The following is a 10,054-nucleotide window of genomic DNA, read 5'->3' on the forward strand; positions in this document are numbered from 1 at the left end:
TAAGGAAGCACAATCCATGTGCTGTCCTCTCATGCAATCTGAGCCTTCCATAAGCTTTTTCCCATCCTTGCATCTTAGCCCTTGATCCCTCAAGCCTCTTGCCTATAAATTGGATCCTTCCCCTTTTCAAAACAACACAATCCATGAAGTAAAGTCATAATGCCATTTTAAAGAAGCCATTTTACATCAAAACCATACACTCACACCCAAATTCCAACTCCATTTGAAGCCCTTTTTGAAGCATAAGCTTGAGCATACATCCTATCTATTTAGACAAAGCTACTCAACAAGAGAGCTTCTCATTGAGAGAGTCCATTAATGGCTCATATTTTCAATTGAGAGTTCATCTTAGTCTATCTTGAAGTTTATGAATTTTGTTTAGTTTGTAGAAGCTTTACTTAAATTTAGTTTCTATTAGCATACTAACATTTCTCATATACATTTTGGCACGCTCGGTGGGACCCCGCATGGATCATTTTCATTAGCTTTTTTAGTCAAGTTTTGTATGTCATTTGCTAATTTTGGCTAATTTTGTTTGTTTTTGTGATTGGTAGGATTGCATAAATTGATTTTGTAGGTCCACATGAGCATGAAAAGGACAAAGGAACTCATAATCTATCTCATAGTGTTTGTAGATTTTTCAAGCTTATAGGTGGACAAAGCACTTGGAATTCTTCTTCCTCTTCTTGTCTATATTCTTCTTATTCCATCTACTTCTTCTTCTTCTTCTTGTGGGAGATCTTGACCATCTTTTTTTGAAGGAAGCAAAATCATACACTTCTTTTTAGTGCTTAAAATGAACCCCTAAATCATACTTAAATCCATTAAAAAACTAAAAATTTGCAAAAAAAAAAAAAGTCTTTTAACAAGTGAAACTAAACCAATTCAATCATTTGCATCCTTGCAACATCAAGGTTTTAGATGCATTCATGCAAAGTTAGGAACACTTCATTTTTGGAAATTAAAAAAGAACTTCAAGTTTCCATTTCAAAAGGTTCAAAATCAACACTAAGTGCACACTAAAATCTAAATCAAACTCAAAGCATCAATCAAGGATAAAATGAACCTCATTTGCAAATATTTTAAAGTTCTTTTAAAAATCTCATGAAAACTAAGAGTCCTAAATGGTTGCCAAAAATTGTCCTAAAAGCTTTGTTATTTGTTCCAAACAAATGTCTTGTTGCAAAATCTTGAATGTTTCTTAGGTTTTTCATGCATCAAAACAATCTAGGAATATCATTTTTGGGCTTAAAATATGCAAACTAGAACACAAAATCTTGAATGAAGACCAAAGTCCAAAGAGTCATTTCCACTTTTGAGTCCAAAACAATCTTGAATGATCTAAGGTTAAAACAAAGCACTTCAAAGTTCTTAAAACAACACACAAAATCTCAATCTTGAATGCTCAAAGGAAAAAACTGGAATGTTTAATCACTTGTCTTTGAATGCATGTTGTTAAACACACTCTTGAATGCCATGGATTAAAATCAAATTTTCCTTGAATGCATGATTAAAACAACAAATCCAATCTTGAATGCCAAGGATCAATTAACCATTGCAATATCAAACACTTTATTTGGAGCTTCTAAAATTGAACAAAACAAATCTCTTTTCCACATGCAATTTAGGTAAAGTTTGATTTTTGGACATTTAAGAAACTTTGTTAAGTTAAATAAAAATTTGCAAAAATCAATTTGAGTAGTTCCTTGGACTCACCTCTTTTCTAATCACCCATCAATTCAACCATTGGTTGCAATCTCAGTGCCATTTATGGGGATGGGTCTACTTGAAAAAGGTGTTAAATGTTCCACAATCTAACTCACTCACTTGGTCTTTGAACTTTTGCTTTAACTTTATCAAAAATTTTAAATGACCAAAAATTTAGATTAAATCGATCACACTTCAAGTTTGGGCACTAAAATTGAACAACTATTGACGTGGAGGGCCTCCGGGCGCATGCTTGACAAATTGAGTCTCACACATCTTTGCTTTGGGCTTAAAAAAAAATCACATCAACTCTTGAATGCTTTAAAGGAAATTAATTGATACTTGACGTGGAGGGCCTCCGAGCGCACGAGTTTGCTTTTGTTGACCCTAACTCTTCTTCTTGTTTGCATTCTTCGATCGATTTACTTTTGTTGGCGCTTCAAGTTGGAATTGAACATTGTCTCTTAAACATGAGTGCTTGCAAAGTCTAGATTAGCACACATAAGAGTCAGTTGGTAAAAGAACAAGCATGTTTTTTTTTTCTTTTAGCCCAAGGTCATCCAAGTCTTCTCTCCCCTTGTCGTCTTTCGAGGCCATCTTGGGTGCATAAGATTAGGATCCAAAACCTTGTTTCTTTTTAGGAGGCCTGCTTGAGGATTTCATCACCCCTTGGACGACCTCAACTCCAATGTTCTAGCGGAGTATAAGAATCGGGAGGTGAATCGAAAGACACCTCTCTTGGAATCAAGATTTTTGTCACTCGAGCTAAGCCTCAAGGAACTTTATACCCTTGAGAAGTGAAAGAGGAGAAGTGGGTTACCGCTCCTCTCGGCTGTGTGACATCTTGTTGGTTTCATCTATGAATTTGGGCCTCACGTACCTTTGGGTATATCGAGGACTCCCTAGCTAAACCAACTGTCAGCCTTGTAGATAACCATCTAAAGTGTTAATGTGTTTGAAGTGGCTGATCGAAACATTTGTAAAACATACACACTCCTCAGCGCAAGTATCACATTCTGAGAATCAAAAACTTCTATCTGGTTGTTCCTATCTATTGCTTGCTTTTTTATTTGTTGAATGAATGTTTGCCAAACTTGGTCAATCCTAGCTTAGGGTACACTTAGTGTAGTCACTACCTATTCCAGAAGTTGAACAAGTTGAAGCAAAATAACCAAGGTCTCTCAAAGCCAAGCAGATTCAAGAATTGATGTCAGAGCAACACAAACCCAAACAGAAGTTCCACAAAGTTAAACTCAAACCATCTCAGGCATACCAAGAACTTTCAGCCAAGAGAAAGGAACTAACACCAAGTCCTCGAATTGCCAAACTCCACAAAGCAGAGGATAAAGCTGTCGATGAAGCACTTCAAGAGGCCTAGTTAGAGCGCACCATCAAATTTAGCCAACATCCAAGAGTTAATCCTGCTTATGCCTTACCAACTAGGCATGATTTCTATGATTAGACACCCTTGTTTCTCCACACCTTCTTGGATAAGCTTCACCTTAAAGTCATCTTTGTAGAAAATTCAGCCATCTTAGGTTATCCCCGTAAGCATTATTAGCTCATCCATCTCATTTAGAACCAAACCATCTAGCCAGCAATCCAAAATCTGCACATCTAAGCTTTCAAAATTGTTGTCACCTTGCAAAAAGTTTTCCATTCCTAAAATCTTCCAAATCCACCAATCTCACCAAGGTTATCCCTTTGACAAAGCTTTGTCTAGGGTAATCTAGCTTTGTCACTTGTTATCCCTCATCACCTTGAGCTAAAGGTCAAGATCCACAAGTGGTCAATCTCGTGTCATGCCCATAGGATCATTAGTCTATCCTTAAGTTGACACAATCTCCACCAATCCAGTGCATAGGAAAGCAAAACTCTCACTTTTTGATAGCATACCCTCGAAGTCTTCCATCCACAGGAAAGCCAAAAATCTCCAACCAATCCTCCTTATGTTTGTCATACAGCTTTGAATCTCCCTAGGAAATCCTTCATCAGCTAATCCAAAATCTGTGCTTAATCCAAATTAAACCATGAGCTTCCGTGTTCATCCATATGCAAGACCCCATCCCCATCTGACTCATCATCAAAACATGAAATCCCAAACCTATCATGATGTGTTCAGTCATATTGTCCTTGTTCTCGCCACCTCTTATTCCAATGATGATGAAAATCTTATTGACTATGACGGGTATATTGAAAGCCTTAGAAACATTCCCCCAAGCATCCCACAAAATCCATGCATTCTTCCAAACTATCTAGTCATGCCATCTGATATCCTAGCTTCTCCTCCCATCACCCAATCAACCAAGCTTCCAATCTTCCACCCCCATCACACTAGCTATTCCTGTCAATCCACCTCCACCTCCGACACACGAGTCTCCAAGGAATCTCCTAGAGAAAATATAAGAAAAGTCGCCTCCAGCAGTCGATAAGCCATGTCATCTAATCCAACCATGTGAAGTAGTCAGTAATGAAGCTTCCCCATCTATAATATCACCTCCATCTCCCATAGCTATCATCCCCATACCATCCATCAAATTGCTTAAAATCCTTCCACTTCCTGCAAGCATCAAAATCCCACCATCTGTCAAAACCCTCCAAATCCTATCAACATCACCTCCAAGCATTTCCCAAATCTCCCATAATGACCCTTATGCATCCATCTTCTACTCACCCATCTCCACTATTGAATCTCCCATCTATCCATCCGCTGCCTTTGAAGAGTCCATCCCTTCACCTCGTATTGCACCATCCACTCCAAACCAATCCTATCAAGATCCTGCCCAAAAGCATGTTGACATCCCCCAAAGCATAAAAAAAGATATCATCGTACCATGTCTTCCATCCATAGTGCAGTCACTATCCCCTCCATCTCCAAAACCTCAAGCCATACCTCCTCTACTACAGGATATCTTTTCATCCCATCAGCTAAATCAAGATCCTATCCTACCATCTCCTCCACTCCATGCTTCCATCCTACTACCTATCAAAGCTATTTCACCATCTATAATATACCCTCTTGGTTCACTTACATTCATCCATAGTGGCCTCCTCTCAGCAGAAGAATTAAGAATAGTATCTCCCTATTGCAGTACATCTGATAAAGCACTTCCACCATTTTTTGCAAGCAAAAAGTATCCTCAGCTAGTTCAAATGCTCAATCGATGGCATTATCAAGGTCAAGGTTTAGGACCACAAGAGCAAGGAATCGGAAAGCCTATTATTGCACAAAAAAATCTAGGATTTCATGGTCTTGGATATGTATCCAAAGGTTCACCATCTAAAGGTGTTGGTACACCACACCCCCAAACCAAGCCTATCTCCAAACCCTCCATGCCAGCCTCCCATCACTCCTTCAATAAATCTTATGTCATCCCCCCTCCACCATCTTTGCAAACTAAAACAACCTACCATATCCCCCCTTCATCCACTAAATCCATTTTGGGTCCCTATGTCCCAAAATCTACCATCCTCCATCCTCCTATCAGCCATCATTCAAATCCTATTCCCTCCATTCCTATGCAAGATCAGCAAAGGCACATATTGAGGCACATCATCCATCATCATCCCCCTACACGCTCTCCCATATCCTCTCCATCTCACAAAGCTTCTCCTAACCATCTTCCCAAAGCTTACCACAGCAATGTAAATGCCTACTTCAAAATGCATAAAGCTAAAAATCCACATCCTAGGCAATCATATGTCTATTCTAATAGACATACTCCAAAAAGGAAAAATCCAATCAAAGAATGCAAAATAATGCAAAAGCCTATGAAAAGAAAATTCAAAACCATGTGGATCCCAAAGAAAAAAGTTGAAACCCAATGCATAATGGCATCCACCATTGCTAATCCTCCATCCAGTGACTCATGTCCCCCATCTCCTAACTCCATCTTGGGTGCCTATATCCCCAAGCACGCTTCCACAAATCCTCCATCACGCCCGCATCTACCATCTATCCCCCATATACTCTTTTCACACCTATCCCAACATGTGCCAATGTTGATCCTGCACGCATCCCCATCTCATGCTCCTTTCCAACCTTTTCATCCCTCCATCTCCTACCATCAATCCCATCTAATCCAATCTATTGCATAAATCACACATCCAGTGTACCAACAACTAGCAACAAAATTGAACATTCCAACAGCCAGTGAAAAATCCTAAAAAAGCCAAAATAGCTGAAGAAAGCCAAAACCATTCCAGCTAAGTCCAAAGTCAAAAAGTCAAAAAAAAGAAAATAAAAATAAAGCGTCCACTGGTGAAAACTTGGCAATTCAAGCGCCTTGGACAAGTACCATTATGACAACTTGGCAAACAAGCATCGTGCGTAATCTCGCCATCCCCAACTTAGCCTATCACCCTCATCCTTTTGGTCATCTCTTGACATCCAACTCCATCTTCCAATCTATCCACCTATCCTCCACCCTCCATCTTCCATCTCACACCATCCACTTATCTCCTACAGCTTCAGCCAACCATCCTAGCTATCATCCATCTCCCTAGCCCCTTCAGCTTTTTCCATCCTAGCTTCAATCCTATCACATCCATCATAAGACCTCCTTCCACATGTTATCTTCTAATTGGGGGCACTATATTCCTTGGAGATCTTATCTTGTCCATCCTCCCTTGTCATTGGTATCTAGCTCTAGGCTATCCTCATGCAAACCCAATGTCATCTCTTTATATCCATCATAATCCTAGCTATCTACCATCCTATCCAGCCATCTCATCCTGCTCCTCTAGCTATCCTTGGTCACAAAATCTCTCATCATCATTGGATGCATCCTGCCAAATCCATATCTTTCGCTATCACCCCACCCTTAGCTTTCACATCTTGCACAACATCGAACCATCCCGCTATCCTCTCATCCTGAGCTTTTTATCCATCTATATCATACCTATCATTGGTCCGTTAGCTTGTACCATATCTTGATTAGCCCACTTGTAAATATCTTGGTCCATCAGCTTGTACATCCTCTTTAGCTTAGTACCATTGTATCTATCCAGCTTTCATGTCAGTTCCTCCTTGATCAGCATCTTGCACACATCGCACAACCCTTGGTTAGCTATTCCAATGCATCCTTTACCTAGATTTCCTGTCACTAAAGTGTTATCTTTCTTAGTTCAGCTTGCCAGACGCATCACTCACCCAGATCCATCAGCTTAGGTGCTCTTCGATAGATCCTTGTAGGATATAGCTTTCCTCATGTTTGATCTTGGTCTGTTAGTACCTCATCCTACCTATCTCGTTGACAAATGGTTCTCTTTTAGATTTTCACTTTCTTTTGATTTGGAATCTTCCCTTTTGGGTCTTGAAGTATCTTTTCCAAGCAATCTTTTTGTTCCCTCCTCAAGGTTACCACAATCTTCCATATCATGGTATGCTACGAATGGGGCACTCTGAGCGTACGGTTTTGATCAAGTCTTTCATTTGTTTCTTTTTTTCTTGTGGGTTACCCAGTGTCATTTCCACACTGCTTCCTCTGGGATTCATGTGTGATACTAGGGCAATCCTTGTGTGTTTGTTTTGAGTCAGTTCGTCAGTCCTCTGGACAGTTGATGAAAAGGCCTTGATGTTCTTGGTAACCTTGGCAATTAACCAACAGTCCTATAGCAAATCTAGTGCTCAACTACTTGGTGGTACTTCCCTTTGAAGTATCCCCTTGCTAAAAAAAAAGCTTCAATGGTTTCCCTTCATCTCCATTATCCCCCATCCATATCCAGCATCCGTCTCTCCTACCCCAACTTATGCATCAGTATCTTTTTGAATCACTCCTCACCTTTAGCTTTAGGGATCCACAATCCTAGTCTTAGGGATCCACCAATCCAAATCAATCCACCAAGCCTCATCTTTCGAGATCCACAATCCTAGTCCTAGGGATCTCCGAAACCCATCTTCCACCAATCTAACTCTTTGAAATCCTATTGCATCAGCTTTATAATCCCCTCATCCATCTCCCCATCCTGGATTCCTTTTATAGCGCTCCGCTCTTTCATCCTCTGTAATCCCTGAGAACTTAAGCTTGCTTCCTCTTGTGCCTCTGATTCTCCCTTTATCATTCTCCCATAGTGAGAGTTTGAGCTAACTAAACCTCTTCTCTTAAGCCAATCTGAGTCTTCTTGCTCATCTCAGATTCTTGTACTTTTCAAGAAGTCGTCAAGCCTCGCTTTCTCTCCCTGCCGCCTTCTTGAGGGGGCATCTTGCAGTCCATTCTCTCCTCTTCTGCTCTAGCCTTGGGCATCTTATTTTCTTATCTTTGATGCCATGCCACTTGCAGCATCACATCAAAGAGGGGCAAAATGTAGACACCTAAAAACCTTTAGAAAATAAAGTATTTTTATTTTTTGAAAAATTTCTGATGACATCATCATTTATTAATTAATTAATTATTTAATTAATTTATTTATTTTTATGCCATTAAATCCCTTTATCTTAATTAAAAATATTTAATTAAGGAATCCCTACCAAAAATGTTTAAATCTTATTTAAACATTATTTCCTTATTTATTAATTATTTAATTAATAAATTGACCAAAAAACCCAAAATAAATAAAAAATTTATTTTTTGCCCAAAACTTAGCCAATTTCCTTAAGACCACTAACCTCTTCCAAAATCTTCTAATCCTTCTTTAATTTTGATTAAAGGCTAATCCCATCATTTCCTACCCCTAATCCCAACTCAAAATATTTAATTAAGATTAAATATTAATCCTCATGTTTATTAAAAAAGTTTTAATAAATATCTCCTCAACCCAAACCCTTGAAATAAATAAAACTTTATTTATTTCCTAAAAATCTAATTTATCCTCATCCTAAGAAGTTCTAGACTCTTCTAGAAAGTCTTTATCCTCATCCAAAGTCTAGACTCTTCTAGAAGATGTCTTTAAACCTAATCTTAATCCCCTCCTAAACTTGTCACATTCCCTAAACATGGGTTAAAACTTACTAACCCAAGCCAAAGTTAACAAATGTCTCCTCCTTCACCCACCCTCATTAAATGCCATCCACTTGCCTATCCCTAAGCTAATCCTAAACCATCCTAATCCATCCTCTAATCATTTGCACAATCCTAAGCAAGCTTAAAACCTTCCTAATCAAGCCCAAGTCGAAATCCCTCTCATCTCCTTCAAAATATCCCAACCATAAAACTTTATGAAGCCCACTAGGCCATAAATGACTCTTCCAAGCCCTTTTATTGCTCTTACAAGCCATTATGAGGGTCTTTATGAAAATTTTATCCCTTGAGCCTCCTTTTTTGACTCATCCTTCCCCTTTCCTCCATCCTCTCACCCTATGACATGTGTCACTCCTTGATTGGTTGTAAGGAAGCACAATCCATGTGCTCTCCTCTCATGCAATCTGAGCCTTCCATAAGCTTTTTCCCATCCTTGCATCCTAGCCCTTGATCCCTCAAGCCTCTTGCCTATAAATTGGATCCTTCCCCTTTGCAAAACAACACAATCCATGAAGTAAAGTCATAATGCCATTTTAAGAAGCCATTTTACATCAAAACCATACACTCACACCCAAATTCCAACTCCATTTGAAGCCCTTTTTGAAGCATAAGCTTGAGCATACATCCTATCTATTTAGACAAAGCTACTCAACAAGAGAGCTTCTCATTAAGAGAGTCCATTAATGGCTCATATTCTCAATTGAGAGTTCATCTTAGTCTATCTTGAAGTTTATGAATTTTGTTTAGTTTGTAGAAGCTTTATTTAAATTTAGTTTCTATTAGCATACTAACATTTCTCATATACACTCTTCTCCTCTAGATCAAAGCATTTCTCCATCCTATTATTCTCTTATCCCTCTTAATCCATCTCATGATGCCCTTCCTAATCAAGATCAAGATATTCCCTCTACCACAACCATTAATGATTCCATTCCATCTCAATAGTTAGCATCCTTAGGTCCTCCACTTCATAAAGACATTCCTTCCACTTCATCCACTAATACCTCTCCCTTTCAAGATCAAATCACTCCATGTCATGGTTTCATTCCCTCCACTCCATTATATGACTCTATTCCATTATATGATTCCATTATGTTATATGTGTAGATCCCAAATTGTATTACCAATGGAATACTAAGATTAGACAAAGCATTCAACAAAACAAATAAAATTAACACTTATGAAAAGACCTTCAACAAGAAACCAAGACACTAACAAAAGGAATGCAAACCTCACTCCTTCAAGTAGATCCAAGTTAAAGAAGATTTGTCAAAGTGATGGAGATGTATGCTCAAGTGTGCCTCAAACCTTTAATGGATTGTAAAAGAGAGCGCAAGTGTGGATGGATTTTTCCATTATAAGGGTATTTTGGTAGTTTTTAGGGCCTC

Source organism: Cupressus sempervirens, chromosome 11 (assembly GCF_028749045.1).
Source record: "Cupressus sempervirens isolate cs-2001-9-10 chromosome 11, ASM2874904v1, whole genome shotgun sequence".
Lineage (NCBI taxonomy): Eukaryota > Viridiplantae > Streptophyta > Pinopsida > Cupressales > Cupressaceae > Cupressus > Cupressus sempervirens.